This window comes from Anas acuta, chromosome 26 (assembly GCF_963932015.1).
Source record: "Anas acuta chromosome 26, bAnaAcu1.1, whole genome shotgun sequence".
Lineage (NCBI taxonomy): Eukaryota > Metazoa > Chordata > Aves > Anseriformes > Anatidae > Anas > Anas acuta.
This window is the reverse complement of record NC_089004.1, coordinates 3,721,664-3,746,306: the sequence shown is the minus strand read 5'-3', so window position 1 is coordinate 3,746,306 and position 24,643 is coordinate 3,721,664. Positions and strand designations below refer to the sequence as shown.

At 48.7% G+C, this 24,643-nt stretch overlaps 1 long non-coding RNA gene across 1 annotated transcript in view; it reads right to left on the bottom strand.

Moving 5' to 3' along the window:
• Positions 1 to 349: 349 nt before the first annotated feature.
• Positions 350 to 24,643, bottom strand: part of LOC137845054 (uncharacterized) — a 42,009-nt gene continuing 17,715 nt past the window's right edge. The window contains exons 3-5 of the long non-coding RNA XR_011090084.1: positions 24,387 to 24,569; positions 1,791 to 1,952; positions 350 to 1,016 (exon numbers count right to left, since the gene is read on the bottom strand). This is a non-coding gene — a long non-coding RNA (uncharacterized lncRNA). The remainder of the gene's footprint in view (positions 1,017 to 1,790; positions 1,953 to 24,386; positions 24,570 to 24,643) is intronic.

Here is a 24,643-nt window from a genome sequence, read left to right as displayed (position 1 = left end):
TCAGGAATGGTGATTTTTGAGGAAGCTGCTGCTCTGCACCACACACCCTTGCCTGCAGTATCACTGTCAGTGTTTTAGCTATGGCCTTGCCATCTACAAAAGGCAACCATGCAAAAAACAGAGCACCTACTCCAGATTTACACCATGACAGGAAGAGAATTTTGGCCCAGATCATTTATGTGTGTGTGTTTTTTTTTTCCTTTTTTCTTTTTTCAAAAGCAATTAATTAGCCTTGGTTTACAGCAACTTCCCTTCCAGCAAAAATCAGGCCTTGCTGCGATAGCAGCCCTAATTGCCATGTCAGATATTTCATAGCCCCATTCATTCCCCAGCACCATCAGCTATTGTTATAAATTAATAAAGCCTGGACACATCCCGTATTTAAGAATGAAAGCAGAGAAAGGGAGTGTGACGGAGCCTTAAAGAGACAGGGGATCGGAGGGTTCCTGGCAAGACCCCTCGTCTCTCATCTCCTTGCCTCCTTCTCAAAAACAGCACCAAAATGTGCATCTGGAGGTATTTCTAAATGCAGCTGCCTAAAAACACATCCATTCAGAATTACAGGGTATTTTTAGACTGTAAAAGAGAGCAGATATAAATACGTCTTCATTCCTGCTGCAATCCAATTGGTTTAATCAGTTACATCACTGATAGGCTTGATCCATGCTGTACAAACACAGCTTTAATTACAGAGCGAGCACGCAAAACATGTATGTATGTGTGTGCGTGTGGATATACGTATGTTTAGCTATATAATATATAGATATTTATCCACAGGCATAGGCACACATACCCCTCCCTTCTCTATTAAAAAAATGCTGCCTGAATCATTTTCACAAATAAGACAAACCCCATATTTTGCTGGCAAAACGATTACGGCTGTCAGATCTGATGGACGCTGTGCCTCCGATGAATAATTCATGGCAGCTAATTATAAGCTGGCAGATTTCTGGCATTGTGGCCTGAACGGGTTGGAGATCCCAGTTATCTGTGACTGATCTGATCCTCCCGAGGTCCTGAGACACCAGAACAGAGGGACAAAGGGGTGGCATTACTGTTGCACCAATTGGTTTAATACACATGAAGTGAGTTAGGTGGGGGCTCAGCACTGCTCCTAAGTACTGCATGGTACAGCATGACCCTGAAAGTGCCCCCCGAAGCCACAAAGGTTGCATGCTCCAAACTGTACACAAGGATCTCAGCTTCAAGGATTTGATAAGGGTAATTGTTAGGTGAAACAGCTACACAGGTCTGCCTCTGCCCCCGTGTCAGATCTCCAGCAGTGGGCAGCAGCAGGCGGCCAAATCAAGAGCAAAAATTAGGGGTAAGATTTCAAAGCCAGAGCCTGGGCTACCTGTTCTTACCAGCACTGCTTCCTGCAGCTCGTGTACCTGTCCTTTTTATGATTCTCACTAGCGAGAAATAATGTGGCTCCTCCCTTCCCCTCTGCTAAATGCGACAGAGCCCCTGCGGCTGGTGCCAAGCAGCCTCTACCAGACAGCAGCGAGGGCCGAATCTTTCAGACCTGCAGCAGATGAGCTTGGAGGGCACAAGGGGCTCTGCCCCAGCCTCTGCTAATCCACTGCAATGAGGCAAACGCAGAGCCTCTGCTGAAGTCCAAGGCTCAACGCACACCTGTAAGCTCCGTGCTGAATCACAGTGCTGGTGTGTAAAGGTGAGGAAGAGGAGGAATACGGGGAAGGACAACAAAGCAACTGGTTGCACTGGTCTGACTGGGAGGCAGACAGTGAGCACTGTGGCTGGACTGGCAGTGGGAGGCTCGTTGTTACCTGGTGCTGGTTTTGCTGGCAGCGTTTCAGATGTCCCTCGCTCCCATCCCTCCTCTGCGCTTCATGGAAAGCCTGCCGTGAGGGTCTGTAGCTCTGGTTTAAAGATACCTGCTTCTCTGGGGCTCTGGAGACTTCACAAGGCTTTTATTCACCCATGAGTCACTGGAAGGAGAACAAAACATTACAGGCACAACTAGAGGTCAAAAGAAGATCCCTGTTCAAAGTCACCTCCTCAGCAGGAGTTAAATAGGGCATCAACCTCCATCGCCAAGCACGACGCTTCTCTGAGGCTCCATTTCCATGGCCGGAGCTCACCTCTGAGCAAGCAAGAGGCCAAAATTGCAGGCTTTGACTGGAGATTTCAAAAAAATTGTGAGGTTCTGACCCACACCAGGAGACCTGGGCCAAGGATGGCAGATGGCAAAGATTAGAAAATCCATGACCACAAACTCTGTGTCTGAAACATCCGAGGCAAATTTCTTTAGGCTTCTACAACCCATTAATCTTCTACCCGGTAATATAAGACTTAACACTGTTAGCACTGAACACTTAAAGGGGGAGATTCAAGGCTCATTGGTTCAACTCATCCAAGCAGTCTTGAGCTTCAGTGCATATTTCACTTCAGCTCAACACACAGCCAGTTATAACTGGTAAAACCTAAAAGAAAAAGCTCCTGTTTGAACCTCTGGTCCCCCCTTACAGCCCCATTTCTTACCGAAAACAAAACTCCTGTGGGTGACTATGAGGATCTGAAAGACAGATCTGATTCCTCACTGGCCTGTGGGGTTGTGCACACTTGTTCCAGCTCTGTGTGCAATCACTGCACTGGTGCTCCAGAAGCAGATCCCCAAATCCCAGAGGTACTGCTGACAGCACCTGAGGCAGAGCAAATAACCTCGTCACACATCCGTCCACGTCCCGGCTCCCCTCAAAATAAAAGGGCAGGTTATGAGCAAGAGAATGAATGTCCCTAATAAGGCCAAGCCCGGTAAATAACATTATGCCCACATTTGCTCTGAAACCATTCATATTCTTCCAAGCAGAAAGGTAACAGGAGTTGTACAGCAATAACAGATCGTCAGCTGATGGGAGCTTTCAAGGTTTGTCTCTTCTCTCAATGCACGCTATAAAAATTACCCCCCAGAGTCTTTTCTTTCTCTTTCCTTTTCCTCTTGACATACTGTCGACATAAACTTTCTCCCTGCAAGGAGATTTCTTCTTCCGTGAGTCCCAAGCTCAGTGACATTCTTCATGGTGCCCTGGAGCACCGGGCCTCCGCGTGCGCCTGTCTCTTTGGTGTGAACTTAAAGATCAAGAGTCATTCATTTACAAAAATAGTGAGGACACATTTTCTCCTTCGTGCCCGAGCCTCTTCCTGAGTCTAAAGAAAGGGGAAACGGCTCAGATGAAGAGGCAAGCAAGCAGCGTGCACACTCAGGCAATGGGTAGAGTGTGCACGTCAAGATAATTGCAATGCGGAGAAGACAGACACGGCTGCTGATGTGCATAAATCCCCCTTGTCTATAAGCTGCCTTCTCCACCCTACGTTTCCTCTGCAGTTTTAATGTTTTGTTTCAACCTTTGGATTGTATTAAAATATTAATGCTAACGTTTTATTATAATTTTATATTCCACGTTTAATATTTTAATACAATCAAAAGCCCAAATGAAATCTTTCAACATGATCGGGTGAAATGATTATGCGCAATTGAAACAAAGCAATACCACCAGAGCCAGGGAGATGTTTTCCTGGATTTTTCTTTCCCTGGGTACTTACCACATGTCATTCCCTTGTTCTGACAGGAAGACCCCTCCCCACGTCTAAAATATTAGGAATTCAATTCAGTTGTGCATCCAAGGGTCTCAAATTGAACCAAACGTCACTGATGGGGCTCAAGAATTGCTTTCTCAAGTGATCAGGTGCATTTCTGGGGCCTGAAAGGAGCGGAGATGCCCTGGGCAGTAAGGTGTTGAGCAAAGATGGGAGATGCAAGGAGGCACAGCCCTGCTGCCTCATGCCATGTGCCATCCCAGCACCCCATCCCCTTATGCCCAGACCCCTAATTCTGCCTCCCCAAAGCACCCCTCAGGTCCTAACCATTTGGGGATCCCTCCCGGGTCCCTGCGACACCCCCTGTTTTATGGCACGAGGAAACTGCCAAGACTTCCAAACAATTTTTCAATTTAAGGCAGATTAAGAGCAAAATTCTAGTGGGACTAATAGTGTGTAATCTTCTTTACATTTCTCCCCTTGCTTTATGAAGAACAGTTCACTGCAATGGCGTATTTCACACTCTGATGCTGATATTTCAATTTCCTGCTTAAGTTACAATAAAAACTGCCCACACTGCTGATGCTCCCATGAAGAATAATTTATGTTGATTGACGTTATTTAATTCCCTCTGGATGCAGCTAATGATTAAGTGATGCCAGGAAATTTAAAAGCACGTCCTACCTGCGGACTCCTCTAAGCTCCTTTGGAAGGTTTTGAAAAGCTTCCAATTTCCAGCACAAAACACTGCTACTGATCTCTAAGCACCTTCCTTGTCTTCCCACTCTTCCTCCCCTACTTCTTCCCCACCCCAAAGGAAGCCGGAATTAAATTAGAGAGCTCAATCAAGGCCTGGGGAATTGAGTTCACAGCAGCAGAGCACTGCTGGGTGGATGCTCGTCTTCCAGCAGCTCCTGGCAGGGTAGCTGGCGGCAGGACACCCTGCCTGCGTTCCCAAACAGGTTTTTAGGACAACTGACAGTTTGATGAAGCCCGTGAATGGGGTTTGGATTGATTTCAGGGACCGCTGGGGAACATTTCAAGACGCTGATGGGGTCCTTGTGGTAATCAGGACCCGTTGGATGCAGAGTGGCACAAGTTGGATGGCAGCAGATGGGAGCAGAAGGGCCAAGCCCTGGGCACCAGCGGCTGTGTGAGGACACGTCCTGGAGGCATCTCTCAGGCACCCAGTTGTGCCAGGCAACTTCATCCACGGGGGAACTTTGCTACAGGGGAAACGTTACAGGACCAGGCACCTGGGTGTAAAATTAGGCTGCAAACCTGCTCCAAAACCAGTCCTTGCATCGACACTCACAAGCCAAACTTTGCTGGCACCCTTATGTTAATCAGACATGAGAAAAGGACACACTTCTTCCCTTGCCTGCCCCCAAACCCCTTCCCCAGCATGCCCAGCCCAGCAGCCCCTCACGCACCTTTGCCCCTGCCATGCAGAAGCAATTTATATTGGATCCTTTTGCCAAGAGAGGAAACGTTTTGCTTTTACTTGTCAAAGGAGTTGTCCTCCTATCTTCTGCGGACAGGCGCTGGGTCTCTGTGAGGATTTGCCTGCATGGCAAAGATTTACTCTTATTCCAAACTAAATTCAAGTCTGCAAGCTGCTAATCCAGCATCTCTACAGCAGGATAACCCATCCAGCATAGCCACATGATTTCGCGGTGTGGACAAGACCTCACAGGCAGTGTGTGGGGCAGTAAGTGAAGAGGAAAAGGAAATTTTTCTCCTGGCAGCTCCCAAATTTTGGCAGATTCCTCCAGGCAGCTGCAACTCAGAGGGTTAAAAAGCAACCCCAAGCAAGGAAAAGACTGAACATCGCTTCAAAATGCTGAGAAATCTTCTCATCAAAATAATGTCAGAGCCTGTCACGGTGGAGGGAAAACAAACGCGCGATACATGATGGTTCTGCATGAAATGTAAAACGCTGTTTAGTTAAAACAAAACTCTTTCAAAGCACCCGAATGGGGAAGGGGAGGGAGGGGGGTAAAAGCAGAAAGCACTCCGCTCTCCAAGCTTAAAAGATATTTAAATGGAGAAACCTGTTGAGGCGTGCACAGCCCTGTCTCCGTTTCCAGCAAGCGCTCCGCAACACCCCCGGCGCAGCGAGCGGTAATTACTGTCAGTCAAGGAGATGGGAGCCCCTTTGCCCAGAGCTCAACGGCCTTCCGCTGGCTTCGAAGCATCCCCATCCTCTGCCACAGCAGCTGCAGCGTGATGGGAGCAGAGCAGCCTTTGTGAAGCAGCCAGAAGAAGAAGAAAGTAAGGAGAGATGGTGCCAAATGGATCTGTGATGGAACTGTTGCCGGCAAGGTGCTGGATCCCTGCAAGTGCAGCGCCCGTAGTTTGTCCCGTAGTTTGTTTCCCGTGCTGTGGAATCCAAATGTTTTTTTTTGCCAGTGAATGCACCAAAATACTGCAGAAAGGGTGTGGAACACGGCCTTCAGCATGCCAGTGCACTGCTGTACCCCAACACCACACAGCTCTGGCTGGGCTTCTGCTGTCCAGACAAACCTTTTGCAGACCTGGCTCTGAAGCCCAAGAAGAGATGGTAGAAGGGATGCAGGCAAGAGAACTGCAGTCGATGGAAAGGATGCTACAACCTCTAGGGCTTTGTTGTCCTCCAGCTTGCTGCTGCAAAGGAGACCAGGGCTTTTGCACATGGCTCTTGTACCATCTACATGTGGTCAAACCAATGTCATCTCCTCGACCCTGCCAATCTGTGAAACAGATCCTTTTAACAAGTAATAGTTAATAATAATTGCCCCAAAGGACACCAGCTTGGAAGACAATGACGGAAACCATGGCTAAGGAAAGAAAAAAGATCCGTTTAAAATTGGGGAAGATCAGCATACCTGCGGAAAGAGCCTTTCATGGACATGTCTTTAATCTTTCCCGCTTCCAGACCTTAATAGCAGAACCTGATTCGAAGACTTGGTGATTGATTTCCAACCCAGACACAAAGTGACAGGCTCATTTTCGAGCATTGCACAGCTATAATTCCGTGTTTTATTTGTTATTATTTTAACCTGCTGATGGAGTGGGGCTGTATTCAAGGTAGCGGGTAACAACTCTAGCTCGCAGCATTATTTAGAGTTAGGTGTTTAGAGCAAGAGCCTCGTGCCTCTTGATATTTATGAAGAAGATGTGCCTGTAGCTGCAGCGCTCGTATCTTATTTGTTTGTTGTTCAAACAAAGGATCAGGAAATTGGATGCTGTTTCGAGCGAGTGATATCATCTCAATAGTTAAGGGAAGGCCACTGGTCTTTACCTGTTTCTCCAGCAGAGCAGCGAGGAGGGTTGTCTCCAGCTCAAGGTGAACGAGTCACCTTGTGAAGTGCTTCATCTCTGCAGCCTTGGACAAAACCACGAGACAGACCAGACTCGCAGGGCTCAGCTGCATCCTCAGGCTGTGGGGCCCAACCCCATTGCCTACCACTGAACCCGTCCTGTATGCCTGCCTTCTCATCTGCTGGAATGTCTCCCCATTGCATGCCTTATTTCCCCCTCTTTTTAAAGCTTAAATTAACAAACCTTGCCTTGCCCACCATGGAAAAGTGTGTGCAGCATTTTTTTTTCACTCAAAATTGTTGGAAGGAAAACCTTCCAGCCAGCTTCAGTGAGAGCCCTATTCCACCGGAGACCAGCAAGAAAAATCCTGCTGTGGCTGACAGGGCTTTTGTGGGATTAGGGCCTGTTTATGTAGCCAGAACAGAGTCATGCTGGGTTCCCCCCTTCCGTGGGCCAGGGAAGAGCCTTAGCCCCGGTCTGGCAGCTGTGAGGCTGTGCCTGGGTGGTTTTAAACCTCAGCTAACATACCTTGCCTTGCAGCATGACTCCACAAAGGAGATGGTACACAACCTCCTGCCCTCTGTGAACTTGCCTGTGAGCTCCTAAATCACTCTAGCAGCTTGGAAAAGTTGATTCAGCCCGAGATACTCAGCCTGCTGCAGCAGCAGAAGCTGAGTAAGAGGCTATTTACTCAAGCAATGGAGTTTAACCTCTGCCGTGCTTCCGTAGAGCAGACAGCAGCAGCACTGTGCTCACAACAGAAAGCAAGATGCAAGCAGGGATTTTTGGGTGCTGCCCAAACAATCCCAAGACAGCACTACACTACAAAAGAGGATATTTTAACACAGCCCAACAGTTCATGCTGAGACGGGGCGCATCTCTATGAAGCACTCAGCATCGTTATTCCACTTTCTCATTAACTGTGTAGAAGACCAAACGCTGCCTGCCTACAAAAAGCTACGAGCTCTGTCGGGCTTTGCAGGGAAAACCAACCCACTACAGCCCAGTGGGTTAAGCCAAGGCTTTGAAGGTCATCCAGTCTTATCTGCTTCTTGAAGATCTCTCCTTTGCTAAGTCTTTCACACTGTGCCCTGGTCAGAAAGTGCAGGTACAGGAGCACAGCCCCGGCCACGTGCTGGGCACCCTGAGCGCTGCTGTGACTCACAGCACACGGCGAGAGACACGCAACTGCTCTGCAACCTGCCAGTTTGCCAATCCAAGAATGAAAGGGGACGAATTAAATATATATATCCCACCCAAGCTGCTACCAGCTCTGTTTTGCCAGAGTGTTATTCATAAAAACAATCTCTGGTGCCAGCTCTGGTTCCCAGCCAGGGCTGCAAACTAATGAAATTGCCTTTTATACCGAGCGTGCGAACAAACCTCCTGCCTGCAGGAGCGGGCCAGATTCCTCACTGTCATCCTTCTGGGGGTGGTGGTAGCCGGGTCCTTCTGGACTTGACAGCAAATAGGACACGAAATTGGGGGCTGAGCTAAAATTGGTGGAGCGGCTCTGAATCCTTTTCAAAGGAGATCGCAACAATGAGGTTGGTGAGGGAGCCTCGACGCCCCGCAGCCGCTCAGCTGGCCTGGAGGGGCCAAAGGACAGGGAAGAAGCAGAGAATTAGCTAAGTGCTTCCAAGAGGAGTCTTAGAAGAAAGATGACCAACCTTGGAGGACAATAACCCTCACCACTGCTCAAAGGCATTTGGATCTGCTTTGTTCTCTGTGGGTTTTCTCCCACCTGCAGCCCAACCAGCTTCTCAGCACCAGGACATTAAGCAACATCTTACATTACCAGGAGTGTTACCAGACTGGGGATATTTGTTGAAGCTCTGCTCCCTGGTGACATCCCTCCACGTTAGGACGGATGGGAAGTAAGGAGCACTCCAGGAGGCACAGGGAAGCACATTTACACACCCAGTAGTTCACTAGTCAGCTCCTTGCCTGGTCGCACCAGGCAGATGTTTCACAGAGGGCAGAGGAGGGGTGGTTGGGCTCCCTGGGAGCCTGTTCTCGCTGTGCGGTGCTGATGTGCCCAGCACCATGCACAGCCTCCTGCCCTGGAGGTGAATTCCTCAGGCTGTGCACCCAGGGTCAATTCCCCTTCCTGCCATAACCTTTAACATCTCCACTGTCCCAACCCAGAGACAGGGCTGGTACCTACAAGAAGCAGAGATTTCCCTGCACTGGAGAGGAAAATCCTTCCAGGGCCTGATTGTGAGAGCTGAGGAACTTCAGTTCTGTTGTGGATTCCTATCCACAAGTCAGCTGCTTAAAAACGATGTGCTGAGGCTAACTTTGAAGCACTATGTCCTTTAGTGGATCAAATCTACAACCCGCCCGTGCCCCAGTTCCCCACTGCAGAGAAAGGAAATGACAGCCCTTAGTGCTGGAAGGATGAGTGTGTTAAACCTGGGAGGGGCTCATCTACCACAATGATGGGGCTAAGAGAAGGCAGAAGTGCAGAAGGGCAGCAGGAGCTAATGCTGAAGCAATTGAGATGCAGCTGAGCATCAGCTGGGCGCTGCATCCTCCCCCCAGCCTGATGGGCTCGGGGCCACATGCATTAAACTCCATGCAAAGCTGCAGAGTGCAGCGCACCCAGCTTGCTTCTTACACCCAGCCTCCTCTTTTCCCTTTGCAAAGCTGCTGTCAGCCTGTTTTGTTTCCATCAAACGCGGCCCTCTTGTGTTCATAAGCAAAACCTGGAGAAACCAGAAACAAACGCTTTTGAATACAAGAGGGTTATTAGAAAAAGTGCCTTTTCCACACCCTGAACTCCATTCATAAGGCTGAGGGAGCCACAGGCAGCATCCTACAGACATCTGCCCCAAATCCCACAGGAGCAGGCTGAACATCAACACGAGCATCGCAAAGGTTTCTGGCTTCCCTCCCACCCCCACCTCCCCGCGGTTCGGAGACAAAGACTCCTCAGAGGTTTGCAGATCTAAACACGTGGCGCTTGGAAGGAATAAAACCCAAGTGCTATTATCTGAAGGGTGGAGAGGAAGGCCGGCAGCAAAGAATACAGATCAGCCCGGTGCCACTCCGCGCGCGTGTGTGTGCACATGTGCATGAATGGCCACATGCACACCGAGGGAGCCTGCAACGCAGCTCAGATGTGCAGAAATGAAAGGAGCAGTCGTTTATATTAGGGTTTCCATAGAGACCAAGTTTGGAAAGAATTAAGGTGGAGCGATTATGTGTGTTTTGAAGGGCTTGAGATAAAAATAACCCTGCTAAGCGCTGCACGGACTAATTAGACGATGATCCTTGACTTCGAGCTCTGCTCGGCGATACAGTCAAGCTGGGCTCCTGGGCTTGCCCACACGTTCCCCTGTCCCTGCTGGTGTGCAGTGGAGAATGAAGTCCTGGGATTGGCAGTGATCCAGAGCCCCGACACCCATTTCCCTGGCAGGCTGTTACGCTCTTCAAAGGACTCACCCGCTACCACTCTGCTAGCTCAAGCAGAAGCAACGCGTGCTCCAGCCCTTCCCCTGTCAAACCTGTTGTCACTGACAGCCAGGCAAAACTCTCCGGGTCACAACACCGGGCTTTTGCTGTAGTTCTGCAAACATAAAGAAGGAGAAAGGTAAGGAGGTAACTGCTCTCCAGGTTTGGAAGAGGTGTCTGACCTCCAGGGTTTCCAGGAACTCCAGAGGTCAGTAGGGAACGTCACATACAGGGCAGAGAGAGGGACAGGGGGAGCATAACCTTGACACGAAATGCCCTGACATTGGTCTGGCACTGCTTTCATACCCAGATACAAAAGAGGAAACAAAATACGAGGAAAGGGAAGACAAAAGAAAGGATGGGGCAAACTGGTTCTATGGAAAAAATCCTCTTTTGAAAAAGTCAGAACAAAATCTTCTCAATACTGCATTTTGGAAAAAAAGGATTTTGTTTAGAACTGCAATAACAGGGTAAATGAATCCAAAAAAGCAACAGAAAGTTTTGCTTTGGTGTGGAACAAATACAACTCTTTGAGTTCAATTACTTCCACTCCTGCTTTGGCAAGGGATAATGGAAAAACTTTGTTTCAGGTGGCCTCTCCCCAATACATCACTCCTCAGTTCCCTCCAGTTAAAGCCACGAAACAAATTAGAAGTCTCACTCAGCTGTAGTCCTTAGCCAGAAGAGCAATTTCAGTGCTGCCCTCAGCCCAGCTGTCTCGCAGTCTGGCTATCTAACAAGCCACAACGACTCTCAATATATTTTTCCTAAAGCAAATTCCTAATGATGGTTATGAAAACCTCCTTATGGTTTCCCAGCTGATGCAAATGTAGCATACAGTAACCGGCCGTTCACACACCAACATTTCTAAAAGCAGCCTCTGATTTTTGGGGCCGTGTGTGGGTCCCTTCTGGACGACCCCAGGTGGGTTTCAGGGACTAGGAGCACAACACCTTCGTAACCACATCACCTGCTTCACACCTGAGTGCTTCTTCAAGCCGCTCCCCAAGCAGGCACCAACACCTTCGCTGTCACTGTCACTGCCTCGTTTCCTTTTTGATGGCTCTCACCCAAGGGCTGAGGGGAAAAAATCCCCTTCTCTCTTCAGTTTCTGAAGCCTGACAGACAGCGGCAAGTGATCGCAAAGAAGAAGGGCTCCAGATCCACTGGAGTTTAAGAAGGGGAATAAAACCGAATGGCTCTGATTTACAGGGTGGCTCCTGAAAGGAGCTCTTCAGACAGGATGGAGGTTTCTGCCTCTGCATCCCGCTGTAAGAGCTCAGGAAGCAAATTAAGGGAACATTTTTCCCCTTGTGCAGAATAATTCCATACAACCTCACCTCTCTGAAGGCAGTGACTCCTTAAGTGTCTTTAATACAGAGGCCAGCTCCTGTTCTTGGCAAGGGTAGGGTAAGCCTGGTGTAGCATCATCAGTTTCTGAGTGTGACTCGTGCTTTCCTCGGGTGCAAGTGATAAGAGACTCAAGCATCTCGTTCTGCTTCCCACGGCACCCCCTACAAAAGATCAATCCTGCCTGAGTAAAACAGAGAGCTGCAATGGCTTGAATTTAATTCAAACAGACAGCATGCTTCCCTCTGCAAGCAGTGCCAGGGCTCTGGCATCTGCAAAGGTTCAATGTGACGCAGTAAACTTGAGTCAGGCCCACAAAGACACGATCGATGAGGGCAGGAATGGGGAGGCAGGACATGTCTGGCAGACAACGCGGGCCTAGAGTGTCCTGTGTTGCTCCCTGTGTCAACACGAGGTGGGGGGGATGTAATGTGATTTGACATGAGCAGCAGGAAGACAACTTTCCTCCTTCCAAAACAGCAAGTTTCCAACTCGTCACCTGTTTCAATCCAGCCAGCGAATTGCCTGATAGATTTATATTTAGCCTGGTCTCCTATCAAACCAGGTTTAGGTGATCAGTGTGTGCACTCACATACGTGTACCTATACATCTCTCCCCATCATTTTGGACTTGCTCGCCAACCAAGTCTAACCTGACAGAGAGACAGAAGTCTCTGTGAGGCTAAACTCCCAGTGATAGGGCAAAAATAGATATTTGAGCAAGGGTAGGAGACATTACGAAGAGGAAAACTGCTGAAGTGTCAGCTCCACCCTTACTACACACTAGAGAAACCACCCCAGAAGGGACTGAGCAGGAGAACCTTACAAGCAGGCTTTCCCCAAGCCTCACCTCACGTGGACAAGACACCCCTTTCCAATGCCTAACCACTCTTTCCATGAAGAAATTCTTCCTGACACCTAAGGTCGACATCTCCTGGTGCAACTTGAGGCTGTTATGGCCCCATCAACCTCAAAAAATCAACCTCAACCTTGACCTTGGGAGAACAAGGACGAGTGCCAGGGTTTCTTTTGAAGAGCCAGTGGCACCTAACACCAATGTGCCCACACACCAACGCACCTGAATTTCACGGGACTTGTCCTGATGCTTGAGTGCAGCCTTTGGGCCTGAGGTCAGAACCCTGCAGCAGTTACGATTGAGTTTCCAGCTGCTGTCTCCCCAAAACCAGGCCTCAGCCTCACCTTATCATCACCACGGTGCCTCCGAGCCATGGGCAGAGGTGTGCCCCCCGTGCCAGGCGCTGTACAAACACAACCTTCGCGGGCTGCCTCGACTTGCTCGCCATCAGCTCAGACAACAAAGGAATCTGCCTGACCCTCCCGACTATGCCAGGACTTGGCCTTTTCTCAGCAATTATCTCCTGCAAGGGGAAAAAAAGCAGCTTGGCGTTCAGCTGTCAATACACGTGAAGGAGCCCGGACCCCCCCCGCATCCCTCCCACTCCAGGAAGATTAACACCAGCTGCTGCAGGTGTTGCCAGGGCTCCTGGGGAAAGAGTACAACAAAAATCCTCCGCTTGAAGGTCACCAGCCACAAAGTACCATGTGAAAGAGCGGGCAGAGCACACCAAAGATTAATGGCACTTCAAGGTTTAGATCTGTCTGCGCTGGGAGGGTCTGTGGAGAGAACCAATAAAGGCTAATATGATTTTACATACAAATGAATCATTTCAAGGAATGAAAAGCCCCGAACGAGCTTCTACGTGGCCGTGCTCCTGTCCTAAGGAGCAGAGGGAGGTATCCCCCAGTGATTTGCAGTGTGTGTAATTAAAGAAGAGAGATCACGTTTTTCACAGGCTGAGCCTGTGGGTTTTTGCTGTCCTTCGCTCAGGCAATAACGCCAATGTCAAGAGCTCGACTGGGGCAGCGTGGCCCCGGGTGCAGTGCAGGGCCGGGTGCCCCAGGCTCTCACCCTTGCTCTGACACAGGAGGCCGTGTGGCCTTGGAGAAATAATGCCTCCTTTCCCCGTCCCTTTTAAAACAAGCACGCCGAACTGTCTTCCCTTGTAAAATGCCCTCGGAGCTAGCAAAGAGGAGTGCTGCATTACAGTTATTGCTCCATCTAATTCCTTCACCTGCCCTCCTCAAGGTAATATCTGAGCGTCTCCTAGACCCGCACAAAGCGAGATGACTCATGTCTGTCAGATGTGACTCCTCTGCGATTCCCAAAGGGAAAATTAGATATGTGGTGGCGTGTTTTGTTTTGGCAGGGTTGTTTCATGCCTGGGCTCTGTTTCTGGATGAAGGGCTCCCTGTGTGTGTTGCTTTTTTTAGCTGGCTACAGCGCTCTGCGTCTATGCGAGAGAAGTGAGGGTGATGAGCTGCTTGGAAACCAGGCAACAGGCAGCCATTTCACGGGTCGGGGCATTCCGGCCTGACATTCAGAGGCAAAACATGTCTGGAAGAGGCAGCTCCAGTGGCACCAAGCTAGGGAAAGCTGAGTTAGGGCTGGACCTCTGCCCACTGAAATTCCCTGGGACTCTTTATTTCTACTTTGTCTTAACTCCTGTTCCTTTCCTGAGATTCGGGAGAGAGAAAAACAGGCATGGAAAGCTCTCCTTCCTTCTGCTCCTGCTCCCAGCTGAGGCCCTGACCTCTCTCCCTTGTGGACGGGGATTTGTCCACACATCCAGCCACAGCTCCTCTGTCTGTCTGTCCTAAGAGCAGTGGCCTGGCAGCGCTTCCCCTTGGTCCTCAACATGCTTGGGAGCACAGGAGATCCAAAGCAGGAGCATTGCTGAGCATCAGGAACTCTGATCTTGTTAGGCCTCCGAGGCAGGAGAAGGTGGACAAGGTCTTCGCCTCTCATCGCCACATGCAGCTGCTTCCCTGCAGAACCAGGGTGGTGTAAAGTGCTCAGATGCAGATTCTTAAGCTGGTACCTGGAGCACGGTCAGCCCAGTGTCTCCTGTGCTGTGTGGTGGCAGAGGAGTGGGAGAAAAGGGGGACGCAGGATTTTGTCCTCAGAAGATGTTTGGGACTTCTAAGTTTCTTTTTCTTTTCTTTTCTTTTCTTTTCTTTTCTTTTCTTTTCTTTTCTTTTCTTTTCTTTTCTTTTCTTTTCTTTTCTTTTCTTTTCTTTTCTTTTCTTTTCTTTTCTTTTCTTTTCTTTTCTTTTCTTCTTTTCTTTTCTTTTCTTTTTTCTCTCAAAAGAACTTTTGCAAAAAGTACCATGAAAGGAGTTCTTCGTTTCAGAACATTTCATTTTAGGATCTTTCTGAAAGCTCCGAAGAAAAGTTGAGTGCTCTGAACCCAACTTTTCAATACTTTGAAATGAGAATTTCCCCACAACCTTCATTCTCCCTGTCATAAAAGACCTATTTCATGGCCCATTTGGAAAAATACTCCTATTTTTTTTCTCCCATTCAGATTCAAAACAAAACTCACATTTCTATAAAGCCTCGGTATTTCCTCTCCTCGGTGCTGTCTGTGCTGAGACCTCTTCGTTTTCCTGCAAGGCACCTACTTGGACAGCACCAGGCATGGATAGAGCCTGCAATGCAACAGTTAATGTGGTAATACTCCAAGGATTTTGTTTAGAGTTTTATAGCATTACATACCAGCCTTATTGGATTTAAATGGTTTAAATTAACTGGGTTATTTAATGGATTGTCCAGATTAGGAAGGAATCTGCAAAGGCTGTTACTTCAAGAAGAGCAGCAGCTGCATTGGAAGAAAAGATCTCAAAGTAACATTAATATCCTGGAGGCTTGCAAGTCCTGACAGGCCACTCCTGTCCTTTATTGACATTCTCTCATATGCATTTAGCCAGGTTTGTGTTTAGTTTAATAATCTCCTGAAAGTTTAATTGTTGCTTTATTCATCCATGACCTTTCCTTCTCATCTGGAGACATATTATTGCTAATCTACAAATTTCAAGAACCAGATTTATTTGCAAAACCAATTATTCTGCTATGCAAATCTCCTCTCTTCCTGCAGCCTGCATGAACAGGGTTTTTTACAGCCATCATAAGATATAGACACTATTCAAATATTTAAATGTAAAATTTATCTATATTTCTTTTCAAGCATGCCCAGGTTCTATGTGGTGCAAAGTTAATTAAAATCTTTAGAATCAAATGCAGGTTTCCTGACCTTGATCCAGGCCTGACAGACTTTAACCTCCAAAGTCCTCATTTAACCACAGGGGAACTGGAGCTACCAGCAGAGCGGAAATCACTTCACTATCGGTAAACTTCTAATGGAGAAACACGTCCTCTCCATTAGTGTCAGACGTGACAACACCACTTCAGTCCCAGCGACACAGACACAGGTTTTCTGAGCTGTCTGCAGATGCCTGACCTGAAAGAGGAGCAGATAAGCGCTCCGAATGAGTTTTTGCTGCAGATCTTCACCCCCAGAACGTTCCTGGTGCCATTTTCCCCATGGAGCGATGCCTCTCCTCAGCCTGAGGATTTATAATCTTGCTGGCATATGGCAGGAGACAAAACACTTAGAATCACAGAAAAATTAAGGTTGGAAAAGACCTTCATGATTATCTGGTCTAACCACTCCCCTACCACCAATGTCACCCACATGTCCCTAAGCGCCGGGTCCAACCTTTCCTTGAACAACCCCTGGGACGGTGACTCAACCACTTCCCCCAGCCTCCATCTACGGGTTCAGGGAAATAAAAGACTTGGGAAGCCCGACTACCAGTGCAGATGGAGGCAAAGAAGGTGTTGAGTACCTCAGCCTTCTCCATGTAGGTTGTTACTAATTAGATACACAAACTCACTCCTAATATAAGAAATACACCACCTATAATTGCTCACGCACTACTATTTTCACCCCTCAGTCTATTTTCACAAACGTTAAAGGTGCACGGTGGCCCTTGGGGACTCCTCCTGTCCCCCCAGTGCAGCAGCCCGAAGGAAGCTGGGTCCTCTCTCGTGCTCTTCCTCGAGGCTCTGTGCAGAAGGGCTGCCACCTCTCGCACAAGGGCTGGGGGATAGGAAAGAAGCACTCACGCAACCTCTGAGAATCGGCAAGAGTTGTTTATTGCCGGGACATCCTGCAGGTAAGCCTGCAGGATGTCCGTTGTGTTCGGTGGCCCCAAGCTAATGCTTGGGATGGAGCCTGAGCAACGAGTAGGGAGCTGGGCGGGCACTCCTGCGCTGCTGGTGGTGCTCTCGGATGGAAGAGAGCAACGACAGGCTGCGGCAGTCCCAGGTCTGTTCCGGTGGAGGTGGATCCACCTGCATTTGTTCCTCCACCTCCTCTTGTGGACCCAGCTCCATGGGCTCCACAGTGCTTGGCTGAAGGTCAAGCCAGTCTTTGCCCGGGACCGCCCAAACAGGTTGCCTTCTATTCAGAAGGTTTTCAGGCCAGGGTGCCGAGCCAGGTGGTCGTCCAGTTCTGCCCACAGGTCCCACGCCACTGTCAGCCTGATTTTCACACATGGATTTGAGGCTGCTGACAGTTTGATGGCCATGCCTGGGTCCCATGCTCCATTCTGGACTGTTGGCACGCCTCTGCTCCCTGTGGCTGTCTTCCCGATGCTCCTGATTTTGCCCCATGCCACCGTTACGCCTCTGGGAAGGCCCAGGCCCCCTTTCGCTGGGTGCTTGAGGGGCCGGCCTGTTCCCCACGTCGTTGCGGTACCAATGGTACCGCTGATATCTGTCAGTGGGGTGGGCGCCAGAGGTCTCTTGAGCACTGATGTCTCTTGTGCTGCTGGCGCTCTCCCTCCACCCACGACACATCTCCTTCGTGTTAGCTGCTTTCCTTCTTGGTGCTCTTTCGGACGGCATCGCTATCCTCACACACCAAGAAGGGCCGCTTCTCGCTTTGATGCTTCTAGTCGCCTTCCTGCCGCTTTCGCTGGCTGCCAGAAGAGCTAGTCGCTGAGCGAGTGGCGGGCCAGCAGCAGGGGGCTTGTTTTATAGGGCCCACGGGGCAGTGGTGGCCACTGTGACCTCAGCGAGGCTCTGTGATGGAGTGGCCCATGCGTGGCAGAAGGCAGTTAGGGTTGCTCAGAGGCTCTAGAGGTCTAGGTGACTCGAGACCTCTTCCCAAATAATCAGTATCCACAGTACACACCATTAGCTTCAGCTATCCCCTGCCCCAGTCTCCCCATCTCCAGTGACAGCAGGAATGCTACCTGCTTGTGTTCACTCAGTTTGCAAAGACATGAAGTGCTCCTACTCCTGCCCAAAAGCACAGCCGCTGTCCTACAACTACGGAGCATCATTACCACAATTACCGGCAAGCAAGAAATCAACATTTTATCCTAAGCCTCATGTCAGCGAACAGCATTATCAGGGAAGCTTGCACAATTAAACCATAATTCAGTGGATGGATGTTAAGTACTTTACAGATGAGCAAATTAAGAAAGCATTAGCTGCAGGATTCGAGGGAGAGGTGATAAGGGTGCCAGCTAGTGACCAGCAACGTCCTGCTTGTGCTCCCAGCACCCAGGAGGGTCCCAGGCAGCCACCAGGCAGCTGCAGAGGAACCAGGAGCCACCTCCTCCCGTGGTTAATTCTCAAGATGTGGAGGAGGAAGTAGAGACTAAGAGGGGGAGACTTAAAGTCAGAGATACCCTGCAGATAATGCAGGATTATGTTTGCTGGAAAGTGTCTTTATTCCTGCTCCAGCATGCAGAATGTTTGCAGTGCTGGGTCTGGACAAAACCAGAGCAGCACCAGCTACAGACGGGTCCCGCAGGGCCAAAAAAGCACCCAGGCTACCAGGGGATGCCATGGTTCACTCAGCTACGTACCCACTTAGACCTGACTGAGAAAAAACACTCCTGATTGCTTTGCTGCAAGCTGCTAGGACAGAAATAGTTCCGTATCTTGCCAATAAATCCCCACCACCAGACTGATGGACACTGGACAACTCCAGCAGTCTTCCATTGAAACAGAATTACTCGCACACACGAAAAAAGACTGGAAATGGGTGTTGTGGGAACATCCACCTCCTGTCCCATGTGCTGACGCAGGGGAAGGAGAGAGTACAGGGACAGTTTGCTTCCTCAAGATATAACGGGGAGCTCGGCTCTTACCCACTTGTGGCTGCATCAGCCCTTATCCATGGATCCCCCAGAGCTCAGGGATAGGAACTGGTCATCTGGCAGCCAAAGCAGCGAAGGATGCCACTGGCTTCAGGAAGCTCTGGCTCAAGCTTTATATATTTCAGATACGGGTGGCTTTAAGCTGTTTTCCACAGTCTGTGGACTGTTTCTCTTGCTCAAATAATTTAGCTTTAACCTGAGGCTGTGGGCTCAATCCTTGCTGTCAAAACCCAGTGTGTAGCTTTGCATGCAGCTCCTGCGGGTATGGGGGAATACAGCATGAATCTCTCTGACTCCTTCAAAGTCTAGCAGAGCTGCTTTATGTTTGTAGAAATCGACATAAATAAAAATAAATCTGACAGGCTTTAGTCTACATTTCTCCAGTATATCCTCCTCTGCGCTGGATTTACCTGACTTGGTTTATATCTAACAGCTTCGATACAGATATGTTTACAGTGAGACAGACCCCAATAAATATTAGTGGGGATAAGGATTCGCTCAAAAAAAACACATTCAAGCAAAGCAACCTGTAACGTGCAGCCTATGGGCCCTGGTGAAAGCAGCCAAAATCCCAGGCTGGGTCTCCCAGTTGGCCCCCAGCCCATTCCTGGGGCTGTGGTGCCAAGGAGCACACATCACCCCGTTGGGTACATCCACCCAATGTGCTCAGCAAACCAGATTGCTTTAATTAGTATTAGGAATTTAAGTTACAGCCCAAATTGCTTTGTTTTCCCTGCTCTTTTAGCTTGAGTTAAGAACTACTTTTTGTTCTTCTTAGTGCAGGCAAACAAGGCTCATAAAACACTGTAATAGTGTCCAATTACACTTGGAGCTGGAAACCTTAAAGGTTCCAGCGAGAAAAGAGGCCACGTTCCCCTGCTGCTGCATGTACCATGTCGTGGGCATAAATGAAATGTGAATTACACCACTTTTACCAGCGTAAATGATTACAGAGGAGCAGCAATCCAAGGTGAAGCTGAGCCTTTAGTAGGTTTATTTTAAGCTCAGACACCATTAAATATGACAGAAACATGAAAGAAACTTCCCCTTGGTGACATCTGGATGAAAATGTGACTGATTTTCTGGTGCCCTGCAGCTGGACTCTGGCACCTGGACTGGGCTGGCCACGGGCAATCAGTGCTGGGATAAATGTCTCCACGAAGGGCCTGACATCATTCGCAATAAAGGGCCACCGTCAGTTTGCCTGAGTTGTTTGATATTTTTAGGTTTTTGTCACAAATGGATTCTCATCTGGCCCTGCAAAGCTGCTGGTGAGGCAGAACTGCACCAAAACTCAACTTCTAATCTAAGCGTGTGTCTAATCCATTAACACCGAACCTCCTGAACATCTGTGGGTAGCACCGCTCTGATCTAATGCATATTCAGGCAGGCTTAAGGCACTGAGAGAACTGGGCTGAGGTTTCACAAGATTAAAGCTTTCAGGGCAACTTCGTCCTCATTCCTCGTGCACGGCCCCTCCGCTGTGCTGACGTTGCCAGCCTGAGAAACATCTTTCCGAAATAAGGTGTCGACCTCGTCACTTCCCAAAGCTGCAACGAGCGGCAGCAGCCTTTTAACTGGCATCAGCAGCTCAGCTCCTGTGCCAAAACCTGAGGGCACAGGGTCCTTTGTTTCCAGATTACACTCATCTTTTCCACTTCCCCTTCAAATGAGATGAATCTTATAACTGGCCACACAATTGGAGGTTTCCAAAACATCATTTACACAACCGGGGCTGCAGGGGGGAACGCTATTTTTCAGGTCAATTTGTGAGTCATTTGGCTTGCCAGTCAACCAAGTTTCACTCACTTGGAGACAATATATCCGAGCTATAAACCCTAACCTTGAAACATAACTCACCAACTTTAGTGAGTAGCCTGTCATCGCTGCGAGCAATGATCCTTAACCCCTTATCTAGCTCTGGGGAACCATTATCTGCAGTTGTTAATTTAAGCTTGTTTTAAGTAATAAAAAAGTATTTCTTCCTGCTAAAGATGGGTCACTAATTCTACTGCTGCTTCATTATTCAGTTTCATAATAATAGTTATTTCTATTGAATTCTCATCCAATTAAAATTCAAATAAATATCACACGAGCCAATTAATACCATCCACTGGCCAACTCTCCAAACATTTTCATTAGCCGGGGAAGAGCTAGAGAAGCCCCTGAAAGCAATAAAGCAGAGTTTAATCCGCCCCTGTTGGCAAAGTGTCTTTGAGCTGTGCACATTGACTGTCACCCTGCCAACAGAAAGGGTGCCAGACAGGGACAGCCAGGCTGCACGGAACAACTGTATGGGATGGAGCATGGCATTGTCCTCACCTCACCTATGGATGTTGTCTTCCTCCTTTAAGCAGTCTCTCTTGAGCAGCATCCTTAAAGTCCACTTTTATTTTGTACATAAATGCACGTAGGTTGGTGCAAAACAATCCTACGTGGTGGAGTAGGGTCTGGCTGGTTTGCATCCCTGCCTGGGCAGCCACTACTTGCTGCAAGGCAGTGAAGGTTGGAGGCAGATGCTGGCACTAAACATCAGCCGAGAAGGGGTCCAAACGTGCTGCTCACAACTCTCAGATAACACAGCAATGTTCCCTCGCAGCAGCAGGCTCCAGTAGCCTGAGAACAATCAGACCAGGCATCAGTCACCAATGTTTAGAGTAGAAAAGTTCCAGCAAACAAAAGCTGGCTGACCAGGTTGGGAATATAATCATCCACAAACTTCTGAGGCTAGCACAATGACCACAAAACCCTCAAGCGATCCATCTGTCAGCTGGGAAGATGTAATTCAGACACTGAATGGAGTCACACTAGTGGACAGCTCTATGGGAACCAATTTACTTGAAGAAGGAAGAGAGTTTAATCAGTCAGGGCTCAAAAGGCATGTAACTCATGTCAGAGGAGAGCAAAACTGATTGTACGCTCATCACAGGTGAACAAAAGATCAGGGAAGACAAAACAATTACAAGCAGATAATGAAATGGATAGTCAGCGGCACAGACGGTGCCTCACGAGGTGTAAATCTGAGCTAACCACGTTTGGAGCAGCAGGATTGCAGGAGGAAGGAGAAGCAGGAGCTGCCACGTGGGCAGCAGGACGGGGTGCCAGGCAGTCGCTCCGTGCCACCATATCCCCACGACTCCACGAGAGGGATGACCCAGACCCAACGCTCCAAAGCTCCTTTGGTGTTTCTACTGCAAACACCAAAAAGAGGAGAAAACACCAAAAAGTAGAGAACTCACTTCCACTCCCAGCACAGTTCAAAACCAGTTTTAGGATCGGTGGTCCGGCTCTGCTGGAGACCCGGCACTTGTTTTGCAGGGATACAAACCATTGTTCGCCAAAACACTGCCTCTGAAGAAACAATCGCCCCAGGGAGCCCCGATACACAGTCAGGGGGAGAGGAGGATTAGAAGAACCCGTCTCATTTTGCAGCGGAGCAGCTGGGAATGTGCACGCACCGTGGGCGACGACGACTCAGCTGAGACAGGTTACAAGCAGCTGATGGAAAGGAATGTCTCAAACCGCTCCCTGTACCGACACAGACATCCGGCAGGATGCTTGCTCTGCTTTTCTAGCACCTTGTAGAGCACAGAAAAAAGGAGTTGGGCTTTTCCACCCCCACACGTTTTTTTTTTTTCTTCCTTCTTTTTACCAGCAGGGCTGAAAACACCAATTGTCCTTTGCACGCAGTGGGTCATCTCAGACCCCTTGTGGCACTTGGGATCCTGGAGTCAGGGGCTGTGGGGGCCATGCAAAGCCCCGAGCAGCACAGACTGCTATCCTCACATGAAGTCTGGGACTTTGCAGCTCTCTATAGGGTTGCAAGGGGCACTCGCTCCCCTGCTGCTGCTTTGCTGTGCCCCGTCGCAACAGCCGCAGTGCAGAGGGCCTCCGGGATGGGGCGAGCAGAGCGCTGATGGAGAGCACGAGATAATTATCTCCTTGGGAGGCTGGTTTCTTAGAGAACAATGCTTATCTTCCCATCTCGCCTGATGATCCCTTATCATTACCCAATCCTCCTGGGCTTTGCAGACATTAGCTAATCTTGTGATAAGAGATTAAGAGGAAAGCCAAGACACATTTCCAGCCATTCATGGCGATTCCCCCAAAGCCTGGGTGTGTGACGCAGAGACCCGAAGAAGCCTCGCTCTGTTTGAAAGATGCAGGCAGAAACCCGATTACTCCCGGCTGACCTGCTGGGTACTTAGTCATGGTCGTTGAAGTTGTTTTAAGAAGGGAAAAATATTATCATTAGGAAGAGCTGTGCTGGAGCAGTATAGCCATAATAGCTAGTGCTTCGATGATGCCCACAGAGAGGTAAACGTGCTAGAGGGTAAAGCAACATTCTGGTAATGTTTCTTGCATGCGAAGCAGAGCAATCTCTAACGGGAAGGTCAGACTCTTACTACAGGGTTGGGATAAACCACACCAAAACCAGTACTTTTTAAACTGCTATTCATTGATAAAATAGTTGCAGTAAGCACACGTGTCTATATTGAAAACAGAAAGGAAATGCAAAGCTGCCCTGAGTGCGAATGCTTTGAGAAGGGGAAGGCAGGAGGGAATTCACAGTTTAATTTGGAGAGCTACAGCTTCCAGTACTTTCAATGCCTTGTGCTGTTTTCTGCACACAAATAGCACATCATGTTAGCACAAATTACTTTTGTTTTCAAAAGAAGACATACCGAATAACAAAACAATGTCTCTTGCCCAGGACAACACAAGGTATGCTTTCTGGCTTGCTTTCCACAATGGCAACAGTTCTTGAAAACAAAAACATCCCAGAAATGATCTGTGGTGCAGAGACCTACATGTGATGCAAGGACCACAAAGCAGACTATGCCTTTGCTGTAGAATCAGAGAGCATTAAGGAGAGAGTCTCTGAGATGCATCCTGCTTCACTGGCTGCAAAAACTCTCTCTCCTAGAACACACTTCATTCTGCATTAAACATTACAGTTTCTGAGAGCTGCTCTCGTACAAAACCAACACTGCTACTTATGAAACAATGCATCAAACCCACTGATGGGAATTGGCTCTCCTGGCAGCAGAGCCAAAACCACCCTTTCTCTTTTTTCCCCTCCTGTAACAAATGGCCTCCTTCCCCAGTCATCTGCATAACATTTAAAGGTTAACGTCTTATGTGGCATGACATGTAGTCGGTTGCCTTCTTCAAAGAAAGCTTAAAGCTCTTTGGAGACCGGGTTCTACTTTCACAGTTATCTGTCTACAGAGCAAACGCATTTCAGATGTGCAGCCAGTTTCTTCAAAGACTGGGTTAGCTAAACAAAGGGTTACTGAGTGCGATCTTAAAGAATGTTAGTTCCTGATCAGCTTTCATCTATTTTATCGTCTCTTCCTTAAATTTGAGAATGCCTTGGACTGTGAACAGAGTATTGGACTGAAAGACAGTCCGCAGGCACCAAGGAGGGCTGTGCTGTTTAATGGACAAGGAACTGGCCTGGGACTTGGGAAGCCTGACACGTCTCAGCTCCACTGCCCTTCATCCTACCCCTTATCACTTCTCTAGCTGGCTCACAGCCTTGAAAAAAGGGTAAGGACTCACCTCCCTTGTAGTTCAAGGAACCCCACGTACCAAGGTGCTCCAGATAAATACATCAGCCATTTGCCCTAACCAGCTCCAGGCATCCCCTCGCCCTCTGGTCCCCAAAACACTACTCACCCCTCACAACACAGGACATCTTTGGGAGTTTGTATCTTTTGTTTTTGTTGACAAGGAAACTCTGGACAGGTAGCTTAGGTTAGCATGCTTATTTTCCAGCTCACTTGTGCTTGCTTTCAGCACCTCAATCTCCCTCGTCTTGCTGGGATGGCGCGCAGCTGCCAGTAATGTTGGTAAAAACACCTGCAGGAGAACCCAGGCAGAAGTTACTTCTGGGAAATATTAAGAATTATTCTGATTAATCTGTGAGAGTGACA